The sequence below is a fragment of the Gopherus flavomarginatus genome, chromosome 5 (assembly GCF_025201925.1).
Source record: "Gopherus flavomarginatus isolate rGopFla2 chromosome 5, rGopFla2.mat.asm, whole genome shotgun sequence".
Taxonomy (NCBI): domain Eukaryota; kingdom Metazoa; phylum Chordata; order Testudines; family Testudinidae; genus Gopherus; species Gopherus flavomarginatus.
In genome coordinates this window covers 31,364,503-31,391,877 of record NC_066621.1, presented here as the reverse complement: position 1 = coordinate 31,391,877, position 27,375 = coordinate 31,364,503, and the positions used below count along the sequence as shown (strand labels likewise).

General features: G+C 49.8%; 1 protein-coding gene and 1 non-coding gene across 1 annotated transcript; one reads left to right on the top strand and one right to left on the bottom strand.

The window, feature by feature from the left end:
- Positions 1-27,375, bottom strand: part of LOC127052622 (zinc finger protein 560-like) — a 521,510-nt gene that overhangs the window by 121,881 nt on the left and 372,254 nt on the right.
- On the top strand, positions 12,811-12,892 carry TRNAS-GCU (transfer RNA serine (anticodon GCU)). The gene has a single exon. It is a non-coding gene; the product is annotated as a tRNA-Ser (tRNA).

Genomic DNA, 27,375 nt, shown 5'->3' with positions numbered 1-27,375 from the left:
GCCTGTCGGCTTTCCCCAGCTCTGAGGCTGTGTCTACACCGCGCACTTTACCTCGGTGCAGCTGTGCCACTCTAACCATGCCATTGTAAGGTGCGCTGTGTGGCCGTCCTTATCGCTGAGAGAGAGCTTCCCCGGCAACAAAGCCAAACTACCTCCAATGAGGGGCAGGAGCTTTGTCACCGGGAGCACAGCTCCACCTATGATGCGCTGTTCACACTGCCGCTTTTCATGGCTCAAATTTTGGCATTCGGGGAGTGTTTTCTCTCACCGCAGAGAGACAAAATTTTTAGCAACAAAAGCCGAAATTAAAAAAAACTCCTCTGCAACCTATTTAATTTTACCTTTATACAACCTTTATACTGCCTCCAGTTCTGGTATCCTCATTTGAAAAAGATGTTGTGAAATTGGAGCTAGGGCAGCAAAGAGCCACCAAATGTTTTGAGGGCTGGAGAAAAATGCCTTCCAGTGAGCTATTGAAAGAGCTCAACCTGTTTAGCTTATCAAAAGAAGATTGAAAGGTGATTTCATTGAAATGTTGAAGGGCCTTAATGGAGAGAAAAGATTGGGTATTTACGGGCTCTTGAATGGAGCAGAGAAAGGCATAACAAGACCCAATGGCTGGAAAGTGAAAAGAGACAAATTCATATTACAACTGAGGCACAATAGTCAACAGCGAGGATGATTCACCACAGGAGCAAGCTACCAAGGAAAGTGGTGGATTCACCATCTCCTGATGTCATTTAATGAAGACTAGATGCCTTTCTGGAATGTGTTTGCCCCCAAAGTAGCTGTTCTGTCATAGAGGAGGCCTGTGATATGCAGGTTAGATGCTCTAATGGTGTCTTCTGACCATGAAGTCGACTAATTTCTGAAAAACTGAGTGTAGCATTGGGAGCAGCGTCTGATGTTTTCCTGTCTAGCCGGCTTGCTGCCTAGAACGAACGCTCCTTGAGTGGGGTGATCCACAGGGAGTAGCTCAAACCTCCAAAGTGCCTGGCCAGGGGCAGGACATTAGCCCAGCAAGGGAGGGGTGTGGCAGTGACATCACAAAGGCCTTTTGCAGGACCTCAGACTATTGGTCAAAGGTGGTGGGGAGGTGGTGACCTCACAGAGAGATGCTGACATCAGCCAGGCAGGACAGGGGCGAGGGGCCAGGGAAACCTCAGAGACCTCTGTGGCTTTGCTTCAGCACGTTTCCTTCTCCAGGTCTCTCTTTGAGGACTGAGAGATAATTTGGGGTCATGGACGTGAGCGCCAGGAGGAACCTCTTTCGAGTTTCCTCCTTCCCTTGTAGGGATTTTACTAGAAAACAGCCGTCCCTGTTTAGAAGGTAAGAGCCTCCTGGAGGTTTGAAACCTGTTCAGTCTGATCTATCTGGTGACAAGTGAATTCTAGGCATGGAAAACACGAGCTTAAGGAGGCAGAATTTTATTGCGCACCTGGGATTTTGTCCCTTAGAATCGTTGGGGACATTAGGGTTTGTCCTTTTTGTTTCACCTCTTCCTCCATCCCTCCCTCCTCTTCTTCTCTTGCTTCTTTTGTCCTTTCTCCTGTTCCCTTCCCAACAACAGGACGGAGGCGTGTGTGTGTGTGTTGCAGGGAAGTCCTCTGCAGCTCCCACTATGGAAGGTCCACCCAAAAATGTGGGACTGAAATAGTGCTCGGGCAGTGATCCCCACCGGTGACCTGGTCACCCCACCGGTGACCCTCAGCCTCCCGTCCTCCGTCTCTACCCTGATTGGTTGAGCAGGGGGATATTGACAGGGAGGAGACTCAGGTCCTTGTTGTTCTCTTTCAAGATCAAGTAAATAAGTCAGAACCAGTTCTATCTTTGATTAATTTTGCTGCTTCTCTGCATTAATTGTCTCTGAGCAGTTGATGATTCCCTCTAACATTGCAGTTCTCCTCAAATACTTGCTGAATAATTACTGTCACTGTTGTTGGTCTGGAGCTCATCTGAGAGCACAGTATTCAGGTCATTCAGTGTCTGAAATTCAAGATCCGAAGGTTTGTTTGAAAATCAGGGCTCTTTGGTCCTATTCCCAACACTGCCTCTGACGGGCTGTGTGACCTAAGACAAGTCAATTCTCCTTTCTCAGCCTGAGCTTCTCCCTCTTTCAAGTAGGGATAATAATGATCCGCTCTTACCTACCTCATGGTGGGTGAAGGATGCGGATCCATTTGGGAGTGTCACTAGAAGTAGTGTATAATATGAAGTTTCCCATCATGTTTACTCAGAGCAGATTATGACATAATAGATTAGCTGAAATAGTCTATTTTATTTGTATTTTTTTATTTTGAAATTGTTAATAGTAGCAACGACTTAGCTCAGATTGAAGCATTTTATCTAATGGTTGAGATGTAAGTGTCTCCTCTTTGTGTGCGAGGAGACAATTTAACACACTCTGACAAAGAGGAGATGCTTTTGTTTTGCAACAAAATATTTTTGCAAAGATCTTTCATCCCACTTGTTATGATTTTGAGAAACAAACTGGTTTAGTCTAAATGGGATTTTCGGACAGAAACGGTTTGAATGAAATTTTCCCACCATCTCGATTCCTGGGCTCTGGGGTGTTTTCATCTGTTAGAACAGGAGTCAGAACTGGTTGCTTCTCTTTCTGGCTCTGCCATCGCCTTGTTGTGTAGGCCTTGGGTAGGTCACTTCCCTTCTCCCATCTGTCCAATCGGAACAGGAACAGTTCTCGAACTATGGGCAGTTTAGAGCCCAAGTGTGATAAGGAGTATTAAAGCCCTCTGTGAAGGAGAAAGGGGAGTTTCACAGTGTTTAGCACCAAGGAATTCTAAAGTTTGCTAAAATGTCTAGTCTGTGGAAACAAGAAATGGTCGGGGCCAAACTTATTAACCACTGCCTTTTTAAAGCCCATTCAAAGATGTGAGTCCCTATCTTTTAGGTACCTGTGGTTCTTTGCCAGCAGCAGAGAAGAGGTTCCTGCCTCCGTTTTTGTGGCCTTAACAAACCAGGTGTTGTGCCCCAGTTCTCGTCTGAGACCCCTGAAAAAGAACATCTTCCCATCCATGAACAAGACAGGACCTATCTTTCAAAGGGAACAAAAAGACCTCTGGGACTTACAGACTAGCTAGCCTGACTGCCATAGCTGGAGAGATCCTGCAATACATTCTTAAACACTCAGTTTGTCAGCAGCACCTACAGGATGATTTGGTTCTTATGACTAGTGAGCGTGGAATTGTCAAGAACAAATCATTCCAAACCAATCCTCTTTCCTTCTTTGGCAGGGTTCTGGGCCTGGTAGAGGTGAGTAAACAATAGATGGGATCTAGCTTGGTGTTACTAAGGCTTTTGACACAGTCCCATAGGACATTCTCAGAAGCAAACGAGGGAAATGTAGTCCAGCTGCAATCAGTGTAATGTGGGTGCAGAGCTGGTTGAAAGCCAAGACTCCAGGAGCCCTTCTCCATGTTTAGCTGCCCAACGGGGAGGGTGAACCTAGTGGGTCTGGCAGGGATCAGTCCGGTGTCAGGTACTATTCTATATTTTCATGAATGATTTGTAAAATGGAGTGGAGAGTATGCTCCTAAAGTTTACAACTGACACCAAGCACTTTGGAGCACAGGATTGAAATTCAAAACACCCTTAACAAATTGGAGACTTGGTCTTCTTGAGCCAAACTCCATGGTTAGGGCTCTCTCTCTACACTGGGCTGAAGTGAAACCCCAGAGCCAAGCACTCCTCCTGGGCAGTGAGCTCCGACCTTGAATGGTCAGATGCTGCTTAGCACTGTCAGAGCAGCTTTTGCTGGGGGATTCTCCCAGCACTTCCCAATAGCGGGAAGGTATGAAATCCCCATTTGACTGCTGGGGACAGAGCCCGAGAGTGGGGAGCAACTTGCCCAAAGTCCCCAGAAAAAGGAAAACAACCAGCAGAGGAACCAATAGGAAACCCAGCAATGGAACTCAGGAGTCCTGGGGGTGTGCTGTGGTGACCAGATGTCCCAATTTTATAGAGACAGTCCGAATTTTGGGGTCTTATCTAGGATCCTATTACCCCCCACGCTGTCCCGATTTTTCACACTTGCTGTCTGGTCACCCTAGGGTGTGCACATGTGTGGGTCCCAGCTGCTCCCTGCCCCCCTCATTGAAGCAGATGTGCAGGGTTACTGCCCTGGGAAGTACAGGGCACCAGTGGATGTGGGGTTCGCTGGAGGTAGGGTCTGGCTTCAGGCAGGGCAAGGGCTGCGTGGCTGGCTGGTTTCAGGCAGGGGGGTGCATCAGGGGTTGGCTGGAGACAGGGCAGGGAGGATGCGGCTGGTGCAGGCAAAGCAGAAGGTGCAGGACTGGCTGGAGACAGAGGCTGACTGCCGGCAGGGCAGGGCAGGGGGTGCAGGGCTGGCTGCAGGCAGGGCGTGGGGCAGGGCCGGTGCAAGGAAGTTTCATGCCCTAGGCGAAACTTCCACCTTGCACCCTCCCCGCCAGCACCCCTGCCCTTAGGCGCCCCACCCGTGGCAGCTCCCCCCTCCACCCTGAGGCTCCCCTCTTGTGGCAACTCTCCTGCTCTGCCCTGCGGCACCCCCGTCGACCGAGCTCACCCCTGCTCCGAGCACGAGCACCCCGAGCACGCCGTGGCCGCTTCACTTCTCCCACCTCCAACACTTGCGGTGCCTAAGCCTGCCAGGCAGTCAAGCACCCTCCTCTGAGCCACAGCAGCCCTGACAGTTGACAATAGAGGCACCTTAACCCCTGAGTTCCTTCAATGTGTCCCCCTCGGGGGTCCAGCTCCGATCACCAGATACTCGGGGTATGTCTATACCACCTGCCGAATCGGTGGGCAGCGATCGATCCTGCGGGGGTTGATATATCGCGTCTAGTGTAGATGCAATACATTGAGTGCTCTCCCCTCGCCTGCTGTACTCCAGCTCGGTGAGAGGCGCAGGCAGAGTCTACGGGGAGCTGCAGCAGTCAACTCACCGAGACTGTGACATTATAAGTATAATCTAATATCTCATTGAAAGGTGACAGGGCCAGAAAGAGTTAATTAACTCACCTCACCGACTGACCTGACCCGTGGGTGAACCTTAAAAACTGGTTAACAAGATATGTAAATGAACAGAGCTTTGAAATGCAAGTCTGCAGTGTTAGAGGTGGAAGGGGAGGTGTTTGCTCAGGTCTTGTGATGTCAGCAAACAAGTCTTGTCTATTGCTATAGTTTTAATTCAAAGAGCAAAAAAAGAATATTAACATTTATGATGATACTTGAGTGAAATAGTATTATTGTCTGTGTCTCTTTGAAGGTTGTGGTAATCTGTATCTGAACTGTTTGATGGATGTACTAATTGCCAGGATGTTTGGAAGAAGAGTTAAGCCTATTGTTTTCTCAGGCTGAAAGGCTGCTGGAAATGTTTAAGAACCTGGGACACGATCCTTCTTCATCTCAGATCTGCTTTGGGTTTCAAGAGGGGGAAACCTTAAGCCACAAGGATTGAGATCCCCAGTCATTGACTGGAGCCACCCTGAATATGGACATTGGATTATAACCTATGGACTATTTCTAAAAGGACTTTTGGCAACTACAAGCTCATCTCTACTTTGTATCTGAACCTCAAAAATTGAATTCAAGTCTATATGTCTATGAACCTTTTAACCAACACTCACTCTCTCTCTTTTCTTTTCTAATAAATTTTAGCTTAGTTAATAAGAATTGGCTATAGCATGTATTTTAGGTAAAATCTAAGTTATAATTGAACCTGGTTATGTGGCTGATCCTTTGGGATCGGAAGAATCTTTTCTTTTATATGATGAAGTAAGATTTTCAGGAATCATCATCATATCTAACAGGTGTGTCTGGACGGAGGCCTGAGGCTGGGTACTTTAAGGGAACTGCGTGGTTTAAACTTCTAAGTAACCAGTGAGGTACTACAGAAGCTGTTTTGTGCTGGCTTGGTAAATCTAAGTATTGAAATAACCAGCAGCGTTTGGGATTTGTCTGCCCTGTTTTGTCTGCAATTCACTCTGATTGAGTGAGCTGAGCTGGCTCCCACGGGCAGCACCGTCACACCTACAGCCAGGCTGCAGAGGTCCGGGGGATCTTAGGGGCCTTGGGGTGCACAGATACCTATGTCCAGGCCATAGCGGTCCCTGGGGGGCTTAGAGAGTTTGGGGGGGACACAGATACCAATCTCCATGCTCTAGGGTCCCATGGGGGCTTAGAGGGTTCGTGGGGGGCACATATTCCTACATCCAGGCTGTAGGGTTACCAGGGGGGCTTAGGGGCTTAGTGGGGGGCAAAGATACCTATGTCCAGGCTGGAGGAATCCTGGGAGTCTTAGGGGATTTGTGGGGGCCAAAGACACCTATGATGTCCAGGCTGTAGGGGTACCAGTGGGTTTTAGGGGTTCGAGTGGGCACAGATACGTATGTCCAGGCTGTATCGTTCCCAGGGGGGGTTAGAGGTTTCGTGAGGGGCACAGATATCTACGTCCAGATTGTAGATGTCCCGGGAGGGGGGGGTTAGGGGGGTTGTGGGAGTGCAAATACCTATGTCCAGGCTGTAGGGGTTCCTGGGGGCTTAGAGGGTTTCTGAGGGGCACATATACCTACGTGCACACTGGAGTGTCGCAAGGGGCTTATGGAGTCTATATGGGGTACAGATACCAATGTTCTGGCTGTATAGGTCCCTCGGGGGCTTAGGGGGTTTGTGGGGGGCACAGATACCTAAGTTCAGGCTGGAGGGATCTCTGAGTGTCTTAGGTCTCTGAGAGGATTAGGGGTTTTTGCGGATGGCAGAGATACCTATCTCCATACTCTAGGGGTCCCGGGGGGCTTAGGGCTGGATGTGTCCCGAGGAGCTTAGGGGGTTTGTGGGGTGCTCAGACACCTGTGTCCAGGCTGTAGGGAACCCTGGGGGCTTAGGGGGTTCGTGAGGGTCACAGGTAGTTACGTCCAGGCTGAAGGGGTAATGGGAGTGCTTAAGGGATCGGGGCTGACACAGATACCTACGTCCAGGGTCTAGGGGAGGCAGGAGAAGTGAAGCGGCCATGGTGTGTTTTCAAGTAGGGATAATAATGATCCACTCTTACCTACCTCATGGTGGGTGGAGGATGGGGATACATTGGAGAGTGTCACTAAGAGTAGTGCATAAGATGAGGTGTCCCATCACGTTTACTCAGAGCAGATTATGACATAATAGATTAGCTGAAACAGTCTTTTTTATTTATATTTTTTTATTTTGAAATTGTTAAGAGCAGCAATGACTTAGCTCAGACTGAAGCATCTTATCTAATTTTCAAGATCTAAGTGTCTCCTCCTTGTGTGTGATGACACAATTTAACACACTGTGACAAACAGGAGATGCTTTTGTTTTGCAACAAAATCTTTTTGCAAAGAACTTCCATCTCACTTGTTATGATTCTGAGAAACAAACTGGTTTAGTCTGAATGGGATATTTGGACAGAAACGGTTGGAATGAAATTTTCCCACCATCTCAGTTCCTGAGCTCTATCCCTGCCTCTGGGGGGATTTGTTGTCTGTTAGAACAGGAGTCTGACTGGCGGCTTCTCTTTCTGGCTCTGCCACCGCCTTGCTGTGTAGGCCCTTGGGTAGGTCACCTCCCTTCTCTGTACCTCAGGTTCCTCCCATTTGTCCAATGGGAACAGGGACAGTTCTCGAATTCTGGGCAGTTGTGAGCCTGAGTGAGAAAAGGGGTGTTGAAGCTCTCTGTGAAGAAGAAAGGGGAGTTTCACGGTGTTTTTGCACCAGGAATTCTAAACCAAAACTGAACTAACTCCCTCGAGTCCTTCTGGGGGTTCAGGAAGCTTAGTTCCCAGTTTGGGATTCTCTGAATTCCAACTACCCAGCTCCAAAAAAAAACTGAACTAACTCCCTCCAGCCGACCCCTTCCTGTGTCCAGCTTCCTGGGCAAAGGTGCTCACTCTCTCAGCCCTGCCTAGCTCGAGTTACAGGCTTAGGTCCTGTCCCTCACCTAAAGTCACCCCCTGCTCTCCCATCCCCCACACAGACAGTCCCCACTCCATCACAGTAATGCCCAGAGCATTTCCCACATGGAACAACAGTGACACCATGTGGCCATGCAGGGTAATGCCCAGAGCATTTCCTGCATGGAGCAACAGTGACACTGTGTGGCCACTCAGGGTAATGCCCAGAGCATCACACCTACGTAGAGGCTGTAGAGATCCCTGGGGGCTTAGGGGTCATGGGAGGTACAGATAGCTACGTCCAGGCTGGAGGCATTCTGGGGGGCTTAAGGGGGTCCGTAGTGTCACAGATACCTACGTCCAGGATGGTCGGGACTCTGGGGGAGTTAGGGGGGTTGTGGGGGGCATAGGTACTTGCGTCCAGGGTGTAGAGGTCCTGGTGGGGATTAAGGGCTTCCTGGAGGACACCAATATCTACGTCCGGGCTGGAGAGGTCCCTGGACGGCTTAGAGGTTGTGGTGAGCACAGTGATCCCTGGGGGTTTAGGAACTTGGTGAGGGGCAAAGATACCTATGTTTGTCCTGGAGGGGTCCCTGGGGGGGCTTAGTGGTATTGTAGGAGACACGGATACCTACGTCCAGGCTATAGGCATTCTGGGGGGGCTTAGGGCTTTGGGGGGGCACAGATACCTACATCCAGGCTGGAGGGGTCCCGGGGGGCTTAGGTGGTTTGTGGGGAGGGGCACAGATATGTACATCCAGGCTGGAGAGGTTCCAGGGAGTATAAGGAATTTTTGTGGACAGCAGAGATACCTATCTCCAGGATCTAGGGGTTCCTGGGGGGCTTAGGGTTTTTTTGGGAGGCACAGATAACTATGTCCAGGTTGGAGTGGTTCCTGGGGGGTTTAGGGGGTTCCTGGGAGGCACAGATACCTAGGTCCATGCTGTAGGGGTCCCCGGGTGGATTAGGGGTTTTCTGAGGGGTACAGATACATACGTCTAGGCTGTAGGGGTCCCTGGGAGGCTTAGGGGGTTTGTGGGGGGCAGCGATACCTAAGTCCAGGCAATAGGGCTTCCAGGGGGAATTAGCGTGTTGGGGGGCACAGATACCTAGATCCAGGCTGGAGGGTTCCCGATGGGGGGGGGGTCTTAGGCAGTTTGTGTTCGGCAAAGATACCTACCTCCAGGCTGGAGGGGTGTCTCAGCACTTAGGGATTGTGGGGGGGCACAGATACCTCCGTCCGGGCTGGAGGGTCCCTGGGGAGCTTAGCGGGTTCGTAGGGGGCACAGATACCTAAATCCAGGCTGGAGGGATCCAGGGGGGGCTTATGGGGTTCAGGGGGCACAGATACTTATCTCTAGGCTGTAGTGGTCCCTGGTGGGCTTAGGGGGTTTTGGGGGGCCCCAGAGACCTAAGTCCATGCTGTAGGCGTCCCTACAGGTGCTTATGGGTTCGTGGGGTGCACAGATACTTATGTCCAGTCTGGAGGGGACAGGGGGTTTGGGGTTTCATGAGGGGCACAGATACAAACAGGTTGAGCTCTTTCAATAGCTCACTGGAAGGCATTTTTCTCCAGCCCTCAGAACATTTGGTGGCTCTTTGCTGCCCTAGCTCCAATTTCACAACATCTTTTTCAAATGAGGATACCAGAACTGGAGGCAGTATAAAGGTTGTATAAAGGTAAAATTAAATAGGTTGCAGAGGAGTTTTTTTTAATTTCGGCTTTTGTTGCTAAAAATTTTGTCTCTCTGCGGTGAGAAAAAACACTCCCCGAATGCCAAAATTTGAGCCATGAAAAGCGGCAGTGTGAACAGCGCATCATAGGTGGAGCTGTGCTCCCGGTGACAAAGCTCCTGCCCCTCATTGGAGGTAGTTTGGCTTTGTTGCCGGGGAAGCTCTCTCTCAGCGATAAGGACGGCCACACAGCACACCTTACAATGGCATGGTTAGAGTGGCACAGCTGCACCGTGGTAAGGTGCGCGGTGTAGACACAGCCTCAGAGCTGGGGAAAGCCGACAGGCGCTGAGGAGCACAGGGTTCAGACAGAGACATCCGTTAGGAGAGGAACTATTCACAGGGATTCTCTATAGCCTAGTAAGGTGGAGAGGATGGAAGATGATAATGTACAGGTAGGTTCTGATGAGAAACAGTGAAATGAAAGAGTCTCCCTCAATTACATCATGTAATAGCAGACAGCTAAAATGGGACACATTTTAGAAGTGCTTAAATACAAACGCTAAACATCTAAGTACTAAGACTGGTGAATTTGAGTGCCTGGTATTGAGTGACGATATTGATAGGATAGGCATCACAGAAACCCTTGCACCCCCTCCTGCACCCACATGGGGAGACTGACCTGTGTGCATGGAGCAGCTGGCATTGCTGCCCCCCACTCCTCCCTGGAACGCTGCTCATCTGGGCACCCCTAGGGGCTGTGGGATGTGGGGGCAAGAAGTGAGATCATCCAAGCTCCCTGCATCCAGGTCACTTTCCTCAGCCGGGCTGCATAGCGGGAGGGCAGAGAGCAGCAGCTTCTGATGCTCCCCTCACAGCACAGCCCAAGTGGGAAAAGTGACCAGGACGCATGGAGCACATAGGGTTGCTCCTTACTCCCCTCAAACCTCTATGGACCCATGGAGGAGCATTGGGGCAGGGGAGAGCAGTGAGCACCTTTGCACTGCCACACGGTGCCCTTTGACCCCTGGAGCCCTGGGAGGCTATCGGGGGGCATCACCCCTAAGGCCGGCCAGGCTCCCCAGAACGAGCAGCAGAAAACACAGAGACTGGCCACACACTGAGCAGTGGTAGCCTGGGCGGCTCGTAATGGAGGCTCAGGGGGGAGGGGTGTCATAACATTTTTTCCCAGATTTGGACCTTAGCGTCCAAAATATGGGTGTTAGCATGAAAACCTCCAAGCTTAGTTACCAGCTTGGACCTGGTAAAGCTGCCATCAGCCAGGGATTTATACAGTGCCTGGCTCGCTGTGGTCTCCCCAAAACCTTCCCCGGGGGACCCCCAGACTCAGATGCCTTGAGTCTCACAACAAAGGGGAATAAACCATTTCCCTTCCCCCTCCTCCCCTCCAGGTGTTCCCTCCCTGGGTTCCTGGAGAGATATACAGAAGCAAGCTCCGTGAATCTAAACAGAGGGACTCCCCCCTCCCTGTATCCAGTCCTGGAAATAGAAGTACCAAGATAGCTAATCTCTCTTCCCCCTTACCCAGAGGGTATGCAAAGTCAGGCTAGTAAATCTAACACAACGAGATTTTCCCCCCTGACTTCTTCCTCCCACCAATTCCCTGGTGAGCTGCAGACTCAATTCCCTGGAGTCCCCACTAAAGAAAAAATCCAACAGGTCTTAAAAAGAAAGCTTTATATAAAAAGAAAGAAAAGGACATAAAAATGGTCTCTCTGTATTAAGGTGACAAATACAGGGTTATTTGCTTAAAAGAAAAAAATGAATAAACAGCCTTATCCAAAAAGAATACAATTTAAACATTCCAGCAACTACACACATGTAAATACAAAAAAAAACCAATATAAACTTATTGTCTTATTATCTTTGTACTTACAACTTGGAAACAGAAGATTAGAAAGGCAGGAGATAGAAAAATCACTCTCATAGCCGAGACGCCACAGACACAAGACAAAGAACAAAGAACTCACACACAAACTTCCCTCCACCCAGATTTGAAAAAGTCTTGTTTCCTGATTGGTCCTCTGGTCAGGTGTTTTAGGTTACTGGTGTTACCCCTTTATAGGTAAAAGAACATTAACCCTTAGCTATCTGTTTATGAGAAGGGGGCTCAGCCTCCCCAAACCTTGCACTGCCAAGGGGACAGTGGGGCCCATGATCAGGGGCCCTGGCCAAGTTAGGTCCCCCTGGAAAAGTCTCCACTATGTCAGCCCCAGGGCTGGAGGAGCTCCCACTCCCTGCTACAGCCCGGGGGCTGCAGCAGGGGCACAGAGCTTCTCTGGTCTCAGGGCCACAGCGGGGCAGGGGTAAAGGAGTGATAGGGTGGGGCTGGTGGGGGAAGGGGTGGAACAGAAGTGACAGTGGATGGGGCCATGGGTGGAAGGGGGTAGAGCCACAGACAGAAGGTAGGGGCATGGTTCTGGTGCTGGGGCCCCCACACTTGTTCTCCCTTTCCCGGGGGTTTGGCATCACTAGCCCCGGCTTAGCGAGTAGGGTTCAGTGGTCCCCATAATGTGGGGTGCGACTCCTAGGGGGACACAGAGGAACATTCATGGGGGCACCTCAGGACCTGAGCCAGCCCACATAGAGGGCAGGGAGGGAGCACCACTCTGCCACAGCTCTTCCCCAACCCCACCCTCAGCCTGAGACTCTGGCTCCCAGCCCGGCGTCGACCCCTTTACCCCTGTCCGCACCCCTCACCCCAGCAAGCAACAGCCCCACTCCTCCCAGCCCCGGTTCTTGACCGTGGCTTCCGAGGGGCCACAGCCATGGCTAAGAGGGCACAATGTGAAATGTTTGGGGACCACTGGTTTAGGGTGACGTCCTCAATCACTTCTCTGCAGTCCAATAAAAGCTATTCCTCACTCACCTACCCCTCCATCAGGACGGACTAGGTATGTTCTGCTGCCCTTCACTCATACAGGAAGGAGAATAACATTTCATTCCACTCAATCCTAAAGTCATTTGTAACCCAAGACCATCCCAAACTGGTCATTTTGGGGAAGCGGCCCCATCATGCTGCATAGCTAGGCAGAGTAGGTGTGTCTATGCAAACACGGTCTGTTCCTGAAGTCTTTCCCCAGCTCCTCACTAGGTGAGAGAGGGGAGCTCATTCAGACCCTGCTTTCGCTTAGTATTTAAAAACTCCTTAGTGTCCCTATCTCTGCCGGCCTTAGATTTCTCCTCCTGTCCGTTTTTTCACAGCTCAGATGAGGTGACCGAGTGGTTAAGGTGATGGACTGCTACTCCATTATGCTCTGCCTGCATGGGTTCAAATCCCATTCTCATCAGAGGCATTTAGTCTTCACCCTCCTTTATAGACAACCATCTCCCCCTTTGGTACAATAACAGATCAAACAATGTTGCTTGTGTTACCCAAAATGGGGTCAGTTAGTAAGCTTAGAGAGGATTAATAATGCCCCTCCCCCCCAGAGTTTGGCAGAAAGCAGCACATTTATTAGCTTGATAGCTAAGCTCAAAAGAAGGGATGGGGGAGGGTGTCACACTCATACTCACGCTCCCAGGACAGGCCTGGCAGTGGAGATGTCAGGATCCTTTAAGGTAAGTGTCCCACAGCGCAGCGATGGACGGTGCGATGAAGATCAGTCTCCCTGAGGTGCAATAGAATGTAACACAGCGAACCACTGGCCAGATGGGCCGGGTGAAGGGCATTCACTGGAGGTACAAAGGAGAGTGGGAAAGCCACTTCACAGGCATTCAAAGCGGGAAAGGACACAAGCTGGGGGAGTTTAACAGACCTTTTGAGCATACAGGTTATACAGAGCATACAGATCACTGCTGCTCCTACAACATGATAAGTTCTCAAGCAGCATGTTTCTTACTTTGCCCATCTGTCAATTTTGATGATTATTGATGGAAATATTTTGCCATTGGGTTGTGTGTTTACACAGAAATTGACATTTACCAACAAATACACAATTCTTCCAAGCCTGCCTTGTCTGCAGTTGATGGGTTTAGAGGGACACATTCACTCTTCCAGGTCCCCATTCCAGGCCTGTGCTCTCCAGGTTGTCAACTTCCCGCACTGCTGGGATCCTTCCCTCATCTCCCACCAAACCACTGCCCCACCCCCACTTCTGGGGTCCCCTCCCTACACTGTCTAACTCCACTGCTGGCAGGATCCCTTCCTGTTCCTTTCATTTCCTGCCTCCACTCTGGGCAAAAGCTCTGCACTCTTCCCACACCAGAAGTTGAACCCAGGCCACCTGGGTGAAAACCAGGTATCCTGAACACTAGCCCATATGGGACTATTGTTGCATCTGATGAAGTGGGTATTCACCCACGACAGCTCATGCTCCAATACGTCTGTTAGTCTAGAAGGTGCCACCGGATTCTTGGCTGCTATTATTACTACAACTCAGGCCTTGGCTACACTGGAGAGTTACAGTGCAGGTGGTGGCTTTACAGCGCTGTAACTTACTCCCCGTCCACACTGGCAAGGCACATACAGCGCTGTATCTCCCTGGCTACAGTGCTGCATGTGCTCCACCTCGACGAGAGGAATAAAGAGAACAGAGCTGGTGATGCAGCGCTGGGGTGCCAGTGTAAACAGTGATTAATCTTACTACGCTGTCACTGACCTCCGGAACCTTCCCACAATGCTTTTAAGTAGAGATAACGCTCTTTGTTTTGGTGTGATGCCTCTGTTTGTTTTGGTGTGAGCTCAAGGCTCCCGGAGCTGCTTATCTAAAAACCAAACACAGTTACTGTTTGCAGTGAATGAGCAGAGGCAGGGGGATCCCTTTGGAACACCCACAGCTGGTGTTTGCTTGAGGAGAGAAGCAGCCGGGTGGGCACGGGGGAGGGAGGGTCTGTTTTGGATCAGCGGCTTATCTGGTCTGTGAGGAAAAGAACAAAGGCGGCTATTTGCATTTAGTGAATGAGAGAGGGATGGGGGAGGAGGCTTGAACTTGCCAGACAGGGAGATGACACAGTGTCAGCTCCAAAAATCCACTCGCTCTGTCTCCCCCACGCTCCGTGTCACACTCCACCCCACCCTCCTCTTTTGAAAAGCACATTGCAGCCACTTGAATGCTGGGATAGCTGCCCATAATGCACCACTCCCAACAGCGCTGCAAATGTGGCCATGACAGAGTGCTGGTAGCTGTCAGTGTGTCCACACTGCAGCGCTTTCCCTAAACAGCTGTAGGAAGACAGCTTTAACTCCCAGCGCTGGACAGCTGCAAGTGTAGCCAAACCCTCTCTAAGCCGACCCCTTATGAGAACAGCAGGGACTAGCATGACTAGATGTCCCGATTTTTGGGTCTTTTTCTTATATAGGTGCCTATTAACCCCACCCCCATCCCAATTTTTCACATTTGCTGTCGGATCACCCTAGCAGGGGTTGCACACAGGGCTGCATTAACCTTCAGGTGCTGAGGTTTCCCTCTCTCCATTCCCAGAGCCTGTGATCAGGAAACAGACATCAGGGCTCCCAGGTGCTGCACAGACCATGACTGAGATCAGACCCCATATTATGCAAGGTGCTGTACAAACCCTGGGCAACACTGAGACACCCAGGAGGTTCCCCTCAATTTCCCTGAGCCTCTGCTGCCCAACTTCTTCTGAATCCCTCTGGCTCACCCTCCCCACAAAAAAACCCCACCTTTCCAAACAGTCCTTCTTTCCTTGCCCCCTGATTCTGGTTTCACACCCTGGGACCATCTCCTCTCTTTGTCTCTCCCCCTCCAGGTGAAGCAGAGATGGAGGCAACTTCAGCCACTGGAGTCAGCCTCAGCGAGCACTGCAGCCGGCCCCGGGGGAGGGGGGGTGTTTGCAGACACAGGAAGGGAGCAGCGGGTGCTGGGAAGAAGGCGGCAGGAGAACAAAGCTCAGAGACCCGACATGGGGAAATTCCAGGGGGCGGGGCTCTGACACATCCCAGGTGCGGGCAGCTCCTGGGGGCGGGACTCTGGCTCAGCTCGGGGGCAGGGCAGCTCCTCGGGGCGGGGCTCCAGCACAGAGCAGGGGTGGGGCAGCTCCTGGGGGCGGGGCTCCAGCACAGAGCGTGGGCGGAGCAGCTCCTGGGGGCGGGGCTCTGGCACAGCCCATGGGCAGGGCAGCTCCTGGGGGCGTGGCTCTGGCAATTTAAAATCACTCCGATGGGGGGTGGATTTTCCCACCCATTTTATCTGCAGCGATTTGTCCTTGTTTGGGTGGGAAATTGTTGCCCTGGGTCATTCCCCAGAACATGGCTCCCACTGGAGTGGGATGGGATGAGGTTCCCGTTCTCTGCCAGGGCAGGGAAGGGAAGGGAGGAGCACATCCCCCATGGAGACTGCCCAGACCCCATTTCCCAATTCCCCTGCGGCCCCCTTCCATTGTCCAGGGAGTCTTCCAGCTCCCACCCCCCGCCCTTAAATCAGCTCCTCAAAGGGCTCTGAGCTGCTCACGTGAATGGTTGCCCCGTGGCCGGGGGGGACCATCACATTCTGTTTATGTATTGGACAGTCATATAAAATCCAGTCCAACAGTCCCCCTTTTCCACTAGTTATTTAATAGCAACATCAAATCCCCTCCGATCTTGGTGGTTTTCTCTCATGTTATCAAATGTCGTTTGTGACAGGGTTCTCTCTGCGTGTGTCAAAGATTGATATAAAATACCCCAAACATTTGCCCCACTTCTCTCTAGTTGTTTTATTTCTAATTGAATATGATGGGTTGTTTCCCAGTGTGCTAAGATGCAGCCGCCTCTGGGGTGGATCCATGGTGGCCATTATTTGCTAGTGACAGCCCGTGGATCTTTCTTGCCCTCCAGGCCTTCCATTCTCCTGTTAAAGAAGCACTCCCCAGGCTCCCTCTGCCTGTGTGACTGGCCAGCAGGAGGTGGTGTTAACTTTCTAGCCACTTCTCACACTCTGTGAGGTAACACTTGCAGGGGCAGGGAGGGTGTCTGTGTGGGGAGATTGCAGCTGAAGGGGCATTGTGGTAGGGGGAGGCCTCTGGGTGGCTGGGCAGGGGGTACCCTAGTCAGGTTGGTGGGTTGTGGAGGTTTGGGGTTTTCGGGGGTGGTGGTTCTGATGTGCCCATCCCTGAGGCTATGGGTCCTGGAGGTGGGTATCGCTGGGGGCCTGGTGGCTGCAGAACAGTGGGGCTGGATGTCTCTTGGGGAGGCGGGACAGAGGGTTAGAGGGAGCCTGGTTCTGTGCCAGGGGCTCTGTCTGTGCTTCCCCCGCTGGTTCCTGGTTTTGTTGCCATGCCCAGTGCACAGAGCTGGGGGAGGGGATCCCTGGCACTAGGTGAGGGCATGCCAGGGAAGCAGAGTGATGGGTCGCACTGTAAAGCATCAGGGGGTCACACTGGGCAGAGGAGAGGGTCCCAGGCAAATGTCAGGGTAGATCGTTCTGGAGGGTGGGGAAGTTCCTAGGCAGGCAGTGAGGGACTGAGTTCCCAGTAGGGGGGGGTCCCTTGAGGGGGTCCCTGGCTGCTGGGGGCTCTTGGTGGGGGGGAACCCTTTGGGATTCCCAACCTGGCAATCATGGTGTGGTGGGGGTTCTCTGGCCGGTGGGGCTTTGAGGGGTATCTGGGGTCCCTGGCCAGGGACTCTGGGGGCTGCGTCCCAGGGAATATCTGGTGGGATCCTGGCTGGGGGGTGTCTGGGGCCCCTGGCTGGGGGGTCTGGGCTCTGGGTACTAGGGGGTGTCTGGGGGCTGCTGCTAACCATGATCCTTCTCTCTGGTCAACTTGTACCAGAGTCCTGGCTCCTAGTCACCAGGTCACCAAGTCCATTCCCCAGTCACGTGCCCTGTCACTGTGATAACTTTCTGTCCACTTAGCAAACACTGTTAGTGTGAATTCACAGAATTTACTTTTCTCCTCTTTTGAAAACTGCAGGAACTTTCGGTTCCGTTTGGAAAATTTTTGCCCCCAGTCCTTGTCCTAGATCTGCGGGGGTGAGGGAGGTGGGAAGGGAGTCAGCACTGCCACACGATGGTCTTTTCCACAGCGTTCTGAACTCATTCTTTCTGAAATCCGGTGTCATTGAGACCGTTGTTAATCCAGAGTCACTGTATGGAAAGACAAGGAGTGATTCCAGATGGACAGTGGGTCAAATGAGATCAGCCATTCACCCTGTGAGGAGGGGCTCCCATTAGCTGCTCTCCCCAGAGAGCTAAAGGAGGGAAGCTGCTCATACACTCCGTCCCTCTCTGCTCAGGATATTGGGGTTCAGCTTCCTGGGTCAGATGCTGCAGCCTCCATTGTGATCTGGGAGACCAGGCTTGGCAGCTGCTGCTCCCCCAGTGGGGCTCTGTGCTGAGAAGTGACCTTAATTAAAGATTCTTCTCTGCCCGGCCCAGGGGATGACTTTCTGCAGCTGGTCCTAGCCCCCTAGGGCAGTCCTGGGCCCTGTTACTACTAAATTCTGAGCCAGAGTCTCCAGGTAACTGAAAGACCTCAGGGAATGTCCTAGGGTCTGGCAAGAAAGTGACTCTGCACAAACACCACCACCTCATTTCTCCTCCCATTAGCGGTTGCCAGGAGGAAATCCAGCCATGGGAGAGCAAAGCCCCCAGGAATGGGACTGTCCCAGCCAGAGGGGCAGGGAGAGAGGACAGGGGAAGGAGAGATGAATGTGGGGGAGAGATTTCCAGCTCTCTAGTCCACCCAGACACATGTATTGCTGCATCCTGGGGCAGAACCACTTTCCAGTGAACAAAACAAGGATCAGACAGAGCAAAAGCCAGTTTCTGACTCCATATTCCCCCTGCTGGGGTGTGGCTGCCGTGGGGTCAGTGTCTGAGGGAATCCCCCACAGTGACTCCTTTGGTTCTGCTCTTTCTAGCCTTGTGTTCAGAGAAGGGGTGAGGGGAGAGAGAAGGGAGGTTAAAAATGTGTCTGTGGACTTAGCCTGGCAGGAGGGGCCAGGTCTAAATTGTAATAAACAGATTGAGCATTTCCCAGCATGACAGAATCTAGGGTGTCTGTCTGCAGGGAAAGGGCCTGGGGGAATTGTGATGTGAAATTAACTAAAACCGGTTCTGAAACGCCCACAACTGCCCTTCTCCCCCAGACAGGCTGCAGAATGTTTTGCTCCAGCTCATCCCAGCCTGGCGTGGGACAGAGAAGAGAAATGGCTGCAGTGGAGTCAGTCCAGGTAGAGATTATCGGGGGGTTGCTGGTGGGTTCCTGCTGGAGGAAAGGGAGAGCAAATACACCAGAGGTGGGAAGGTTTGCAGAGTCTGGTTTGGAGGTTGGAGCGGGGCAGGAAATTCACAGCGTGGGGAAAGGAGGAGGCCAGGGTGTGGCAGACCTGCTGGGAGTTATTTACTAAGTGGTCTAGATTCTAGGAACAGACCCAGGAGGTTTGGAGGTGGAAATGCCCTAATTTGTGAAGAGAGAAAATAACCCACCTACATGGAGCTAGTCAAACTGACCAGACTCCTAGTGCTGGAGCCTGACCTCATTAACCATCAGCTGCTGTGAGATATTAAGGGGACACCCATGAGTCAGGCTTATTGGAGCTGCCTCTCCCTTCATATCCCACTCCTCACAATGAGGAGGGTGTTGGGCATCCTACCAGCGAGCTCTCCCTGGACCCTGCTAGGGGCTCCATCTCCTGTATCAGTCAGTGGCTAGTAGTGGGGTGATGGATATGCTGGGAGAGATAAGGGGCTCTCTCTTCATCCCCTCACCCTGGCATTTGCTGGATACTCTGAGCCAGGTCGAGGTGGGACTCTCCTGACTATGATCCACCCAGAGCTTCCATTTGATTCACTCTTCTCTGCCACAAATAGTGGGGCTGTGAGTGGGGCAGCAAGTCCTTAGTGTTGGACTCTTACTCTTTCAGGGGCTGGTGACCTTCAAGGAGATGGCTATGTATTTCACCAGGGAAGAGTGGGCTCTGCTGGACCCCACTCAGAGAGCTCTCTACTGGGATGTCATGCAGGAGAACTATGAGACTGTGACCTCGCTGGGTAAGGGTTCCTGTCCCTTCTGTTCTTGGAAGGGGAAATGAAGAGTGAAGGTTCACGCCACCCCCACAATGCCATCTGTACCCTGTCCTGTTTCAGCATCACCCCAATAGGCCAGTGACACACATAATACCAGAGACCCTCCTCTGCTGCAGAACACTTTGGGAACAGAGCACAGGAGCCGTATTCCACAGTGTCAAATATCTCCTGTTTGCTCAAGTGAAACTGGGGGTTAGGTCTGGCATAACTGTCCCATACCCCTAATCATTTTTGTTGCCCTTTTCTGAACCTTTTCCAATTCCAATATTTCTATTTTTGAGATGGGGTGACATGTGCATGCAGTATTCAAGATGTGGGTGTATCATGGATTTATTTGCTGTTTTTACAAATATGATCTATGAGATATTCTGTCATATCTATCACTTTCTTAATTATTTCCTACATTGTTCACTTTTTTTCACTGCTGCTGCACATTGAGTGGATGTTTTCAGAGAACTATCCACAGTGACCCCAAGATCACTCTCTTGAGTGGAAACAACTAATTTAGACCCCATCATTTTGTATGTATAGTTGGGATTGTGTTTTCCAATGGGCTGCACTATGTGCTATCCTGTCATCTAGTACTGCTAAGATCCTGGATTCAGTAATATCCCTGCCCTTCCTGTTCCCTTTCTCCACCGAACCCCGCCAGCCCATGCTTCCTGTTCCCAGCTTCCCCAGGATTCTCGCACTGTCTCTGAACCTCTCTGTCAGCAAGAAGCAGTGCCAGGGACACTTGCCCTCTGTCTGGAGTCTTCGATTTCTGGGACATGGATTTACTTTCTCTGTGTTGTAAGAGGCTCTGTCATAATGAGTGTCTGTGATGTTACCCAGAGTACAATCTGGACTGTTAAATAGCTGTACCTCAGTCCTCCAGCATGGGGTGCCTTTTCCACTGTTTTCCCGCGAGAACAGCCCCTCTTGGCCAATTAACACACAGTCTCCAGCATGTAACTCACTCCCAGCTACACAGTATTGAGTGCTGCTAGACAGCCACTCATGAATTACACCTCAGGAGAAAACCAGCAAATTCTCAAGTGCCCAACTTTCCCCCAGAAATGTGCATCTTGCACTGTCCAGCACGCTACTGAACGACCCAAGCTCATATGAAGTCTGTCATTTCATCAGCGGAAAATGACATGCACCAGCTTGTTATCCCAAACAGAGTTTCCAACACACTTCAATCCACACATACTGGTTAGATGAACAATAAACCAAGCTTGTTAACTACCAAAAACTAAAACTAGGCCCAGTCCATGAAAGGGGCACTCCCAGGAGAGACTGTACAAAGGCTGGAACATGAAACACCTTTGTAAACCTGAGACAGCTGCCTTGGGGACAATGACAGGGAGAATCCCCCAAAGTGACTCCTTTGTTTCTGCTCTTCTCTGGCCTCCGATTGTTCCTTCCAACGTGGAGTACTTTGCACTTGTCTCTACTGAATTTGATCCTATCTACTTCAGATCATTTCTCCCGTTTGTCCAGATCATTTTGAATTTTAATCCAATCCTCCAAAGCACTTACAACCCCTCCCAGCTTGGTGTTGTCCGCAAACTTGATATGTGTAAGAGAGAGACTGTTACTGGGAGGGTTTCCCCATGTGTCAGAGGGTTACACCCTGGTGGGAGGGGGCTAGGCCTGTACTGGAATAAGGTCACTCTGTGCTTCACAGTGTGTTAGAACCTAGAATGTGCATTAGCAGGGGAAAAGCTGGGGGGAATCGGCTAGGGGAATGGACAAAAGCCTAGTCTGAATTCTCACACCTTGCCCTTTTCACCCCGGCAGGCCAGAGAATAACATCCATGTTTCGCTGCAGATCATCTCGTCCTCCCAGGGGCAAGGAAATGGCTGCAATGGAGCTGGCTCAGGTAAGAGATTATCAGGGTGGCGGGCTCTGTTTGGAGGTTGAGGAGCAGTAAATGCATAAGAGGGTGGTAATTGCTAGAAGTGGTGGGAAGCAGGAAATATCTCGGGTGGAGAAAGGGAGGGGACAGCATGTGACAAACCTGCTGAGACTTGTGTAGTGTAGGGCGTGATGGGTTGTCACCCCCAGGAGGCAGTTTGTGGAGCTTCTGGGAACTGCTGTGTCCTCTAACCCTCACGCTGGGCTGGCCCTTCTCACACTGCTTTGCTGGAGATTTCGCCAGCCTCTCCAGGGCCTGTTATCACCCAACACAACAGCAGGTGGCGCCATGCAGCCAACTAAGCTACCTGAGTGCGTTACCTAAGCCACTCAAGGACAGATAGAAGACAAGAGCCAATTTCCCACTCCCCAACCTTGCACACTTGCTGTAGTATAAATCCAGAATGATACCATCTTATAGTGCACAGGGATCTCTATAATGCAAGCTCATTAATGTAGTTCCCCTTCCCCTCGATATGGGACAGATGTGCACAACAAGCTGAGATTTTCCCCAGACACTTCACTCAAAATACGCTGGTTAAGATAAAGCATCAAACAAGTTTATTAACTGCAGAAAGATAGATTAAGTGATTATAAGTGATAACAAACAGATCAAAGCAGATTATTTAGCAAATAACCAAAACTCAGACTAAGCCTAACATACTAGATGGATAGAATTTGAATTAGCAATTTCTCACCCTGACTGATGGTACAAGCAGTCCCCCAAGTTTCCATACACAAGCTAGAAATCTCTTGATCCTGGGAGCAGCACTTCCCCCACATCCGTTTTTGTTTCTCAGGTGTTTCCAGAAGTTCTCTTGTGTGGAGAATGAGGCCAAGAGATGATGTCACACCCCACTTTATGTAGCTTTTCCATATGGTGGGAACCTTTTGTTCCAAACTCAGTTCCTAGTCCAGTTTGTGGAAAAATACAGGTACTAAAATGGAGTTTAGTGTCATGTGGTCTGGTCACAGGCCCTGCTGAGTCATAGTAGCCATGACTCATAGGCTGGCTGAAACATTCACAGGAAGGCTAAGCTCTTCCACAGTCCATTGTCTTTGTTGAGCCATCAGCACTGTCTGGCTTCTTCATTGTTGTACCTGAAAGGCTCATTGTGGGTGTTACCCAGGGTAAGCACATTTGAAATACAGATACAGAGTCAATATCCATAACTTCAGATACGAACATGATATGTGCACACAAATAGGATAATCATATTCAGCAAATCAGAACTTTTCCAGTGACACCACACATGATGCATCTTCTACAAAATAGATCATAATTATGTCCTAATCATATTATAATCATACCACTATGATGAATATGGGGGTGTAGTGTCAGATAGGTCCTAATTTCAAGGCACAGGAGTTGGGAATGGAACTTCCCCTCTTTGTGGAACAGGAAATAACCATCCAGCCAGGGCTGGTACGACTTCCCAGACTCTCAGCGATGGAGCCTGAATCTACTGACATTTCATTAATTACCACCAACCCCAATCTTTGTGGCAACTGTAAACTTTATCAGTGATGATTTTGTACTCTCTTCTAAGTCATGGATAAGAATGTTAAATAGCACAGGGCCAAGAACCAATCCCTGCAGGAACCTGCTAGAAAGAAATCCACTCGATCATGGTTCCCCATTTACTATCAGAGTTTTTAATCTATTTAATGTATGCCGTGTTTATTTTGTATCATTCTAGTTTTTTTTAGTAAAAATATTGTGCTAATCAAGTCATGTCCCTTACGGAAGTTTAGGTATATTACATCAATACTATTAGCTGCAAGCAAACTTTTTATCTCATCCAATAAGGATATCCCGTTAGTTTGATAGGCTCTATTTTCTCTAAACCTTTGTTAATGGGCACTACAATTCTGACCTTCTAACTTCTATTCTTTATGATTGACTTCCCCTTTCTTCCATATATTTTATTTGGAGAGTGCTTGGATTCCTACCAGGGAGCCACTATCAGGGTCCAGAGACAGCCCCATCTCCTATATTAAGCTCTGGCTAGTAGCTATGTGATAAATGTGAAGACCCTACTTCTGTCTGTCAGATGGGAGACACAAAGGTTCTCTCTTTCTACCCTCTGATGCCTCCTGGCTGCTGTAAGCAAGGTGGGTTGGGACTCTGTTAACATGTGCCTCCCGGAGCTTCCATTTCCCTGGTGCTGCTGTTCCGTGAATAGTGGGGTTGTGAGTGGGTCAGCAGGTACTGAGTATTGGACTCCTGCTCTTTCAGGGGCCGGTGACCTTCGAGGAGGTGGCTGTGTATTTCTCCAGGGAAGAGGGGACTCTGCTGGACCCCACTCAGAGAGCCCTCTACAGAGATGTCATGCAGGGGAACTATGAGACGATGGTCTTGCTGGGTAAGGATTCCTGTCCCTTCTGTTCTTGGAAGGGGAAATGAAGAGTGAAGGTTCATGCCACCCCCACAATGCCATCTGTACCCTGTCCTGTTTCAGCATCACCCCAATAGGCCAGTAACATACATACTACCAGAGACCCTCCTCTGCTGCAGAACACTTTGGGAACAGAGCACAGGAGCAGCATCACACAATGTCAAATATCTCCTCTTTACTCAAGTAAAACTGGGGTTAGGTCCAGCATAATGAACAGAAGCTTCCTACCCCCAGCCTTCTCTCAAACCCTGAGCCTTCTCTACCCAAACCAGAATGTGCTTGGGGTGTAACAAGCAGGCGGCTGGAGTCAGAGCTGCCAGTCCAGGGTTACTTATCATACAGACACTCAGTGCGTCCTTGAACGCTGGCTGGGAGTATCCAGACAGGGGAGCTCCAGCAGCAGAACACTGAATCTCACCCAGGATTACAGATGACACAACTCCTCGCCGATCTGGATTGCACCCCAGCATGTGAAAATGGCCTAGGTTGGTAGTGACATTTCTTGAGACATGGAGAGTCTTGCTCCCATATCACCAGGTGTAATAAAAATAACAGGAAAGGCCAAATATGGAAAACTGATTGTTCAGCTTGCTTTTGACCTGCATCATATTTTGCAATATATTCCAAATAAGGAAATTAACGTGCAACGTATGTGTCATTGTTTGTGGTTTTAAACTGTAAAAGGCTTGTGTGATTTTTAGCTCAGGAACAGTATTCCAATAGCTGTCGCCCCCTGCGTGCTTGTAACCAAGAAAAGAGCCTCAGGCTGAGCTGATTCAAATATTAATCCTGTGGTCGTTTTCCACAACAGCCTCAATAGGTCCCTGTGATGGAATGTAAGGCTACATCTAGACTACCCACCGTATCGGCGGGTTAAAATCGATTGCTCGGGGATCAATATATGGCGTCTCATCTAGACGCCATATATCGATCCCCGAGCGCGCTTATATCGATTCCGGAACAACACCAACCCCAACGGAGTTGCTGATTTGACAGGGGGAGCTGCGGACATCGATCCCGCGCGGTGAGGATGGGTGAGTAATCCGAGTAGCTGAATTTGCGTATCTAAGATCGATTTCCTCCCGTAGTGTAGACCAGCCCTTAATGTCTTCACACCTTCCCCCTGCAGGAGAATGGCTGTTTGACCAGCTGTTTGCCTTGCTGTCTCTGAGGAACTGGTCTGTGGGTGTTCCCCAGAACTGTAACTTTTTCAGTAATATCATACTGTAAAATCTCACAATTTTACATACAGTGTTACTACACATTTTAACAGGAGGATAATATTCAGTAGGTTATGTGTTTTCTAATGATACCTCACAAGCCATACTGGGTACAAAATTGATCATAATTTTCTAGAAGAGTGAACACAGGGGTACAAATTGACACAGTGTCTGTGTGTGTGTTCCCAGCAGATATGTGGGTATTTCAATCCCTCATAAGCACAATGTTTGGCATCTTCAAGGACCTGGGGAACTGGTCCTGGGAATTCACTAGTTTAGCAAGTGTGAGACTGCATGAAATTGTGAGACACTTTGGTATTAATAATAAAATAATATAATCTGATAAAATTGCAATGAATCATGCTAGGTATGCCATGTAAAGTGTCAGTGAAAATGTTATGATTTGCCAAGTATGATAATTTTGTTTCTATGTTTCTATCACCTTTGTATTGTGAGTTACAGATATGTAAGGTATATCTGTATTTCCAGACTTGTGCAGTTTTTCTGGGTGACACCCTCAGACATATTGGCATCAACATTGCCTAGCCTGTTTGATGGCCCATTGAGGGTCATCAGCTGTACAATGAACCTATGGACCAAGGGGATACACCTATTGAGTCAGCAAGACATGCCGGGGTTTGCCTGTGTAATGAAACCTCCAAAGCTTTTCCATGCCATGTGCTGTGAAGCTTGTGTTTGGGACACAGGAAGTACAAGCCACATGGCAAAAGGAATATAAAGCGCAGCTGCATCATCTCCATCTTGTCTTCAATCCCCCTTCCTACCTCTGGAGCAACTTCTCTACAAACTGAACCCTGGAACAAAGGACTGAATGACCCATCCAAGCTGTGGATGCGTTCCAGACAGACTTTCAAGCCAGCAACTCACCAATACTGCTAAGAACCTGATATATCCATTTTGGAATGTATCTGACTGCTTTTCCATTTAAATTCTTTCTGTCTTTCTTTCTTTTAAACCTTTAGTTTAGATGCTAAAGAATTGTCTGGAAGGATGGAATTTAACTTCATTCTTTCATTTGTTCTTTCTTCTAAACATTTAGTTTAATTGCTAAAGGATTGGCTGGCAGCATGGTATTTTGGATGAGATCCAAACCTGGGTAATGTGGCTAACCTTCTACCCACCCACTTCCTGGATCCAATTAGGATCACTCTCCTGCTGCCCTCTGGCCATGCTGTATCACAGTGAGCAGAGTTTTTAAATAACCTCTCACTGTACGGGACCTAGTTGCTGATTAGGAGTCAGAGAACTGTCATGCAATAAAGGGGGCCGTGTGATTTCTTTTTTCAGAGTCTCGTTAACCAGTGTGTGGGATCAGAAGCACAGTTTGTGACTGGTCAGTGAGTTTAACTTCAGTGTTAACCACCAGTATGGGGAGCATCTGCTCTCCCTTTTTCAGCCTGCTCTGACCTTGGCATTTTCAGTGAGGACTGCCCCAGGCACACTAGGTCACACTAAGCACTGAAGATAAATTAACAGAATGTTTTTGATGATCAAGTTGTATGAAATCAACTGAACTCCTTTGTTTTCTTTCATCTGAGCGGAGTTTCTGGTTTTCCAACGTGATATGATCTCCCAGCTGGAACAAGGGGAAGAGCCATGGGTCCCAGAGCTCCAGGGTTCAGAGGAAAGAGAGATCCTGAGATCTCCCCGCACAGATGAGGAAACATTAAACCAACTCAGAATCTGTAAGTGCCTGAAGGAAACATCTAGGATGCCCTACAAAGCTCTTGGGAAGTCTCTCAGTTCATTATTGTCCATAGCAGGGGTCGCATCCGCAGGGTAAATATAGCTCAAGGCTTCCTATAGATGCTAGCAGACACCGGGCAGTAGCTTTCTCCCTTCCCCCTGTGAATTTGGATGGGATGTGAAGGCTGAATTGATCCCCTCCTCTCTCCTGTTGGGGGGAGCTGAGTTCCTGATTTTTATTTGTCCTCTCTCCAGCACTTGTTTTGGTTTGGCCTTCCCCTTTCCATCCCTGTTTGAGGTTTCTGTCTCTATCACAGCAGGTGATGCAATGACGTGTGAGGTTCAGCACAGACCAGAAAAAGAGCAGGGAAACCAGCCAGGGGAGAAAATGGATAAATTTATTTCCTGTCAGGGAACTCAGAAGGGCCTTAAGGAAACCAGAATACAGCAGGAAATCTGCAGGGAAAAGCAAAAAAAATACATGTGCTGAGTGTGGGAAAAACTTCACTTACAGATCAGGCCTTTCTCAACATCAGAGAATCCACACAGGGGAGAGGCCCTGTGAATGCAATG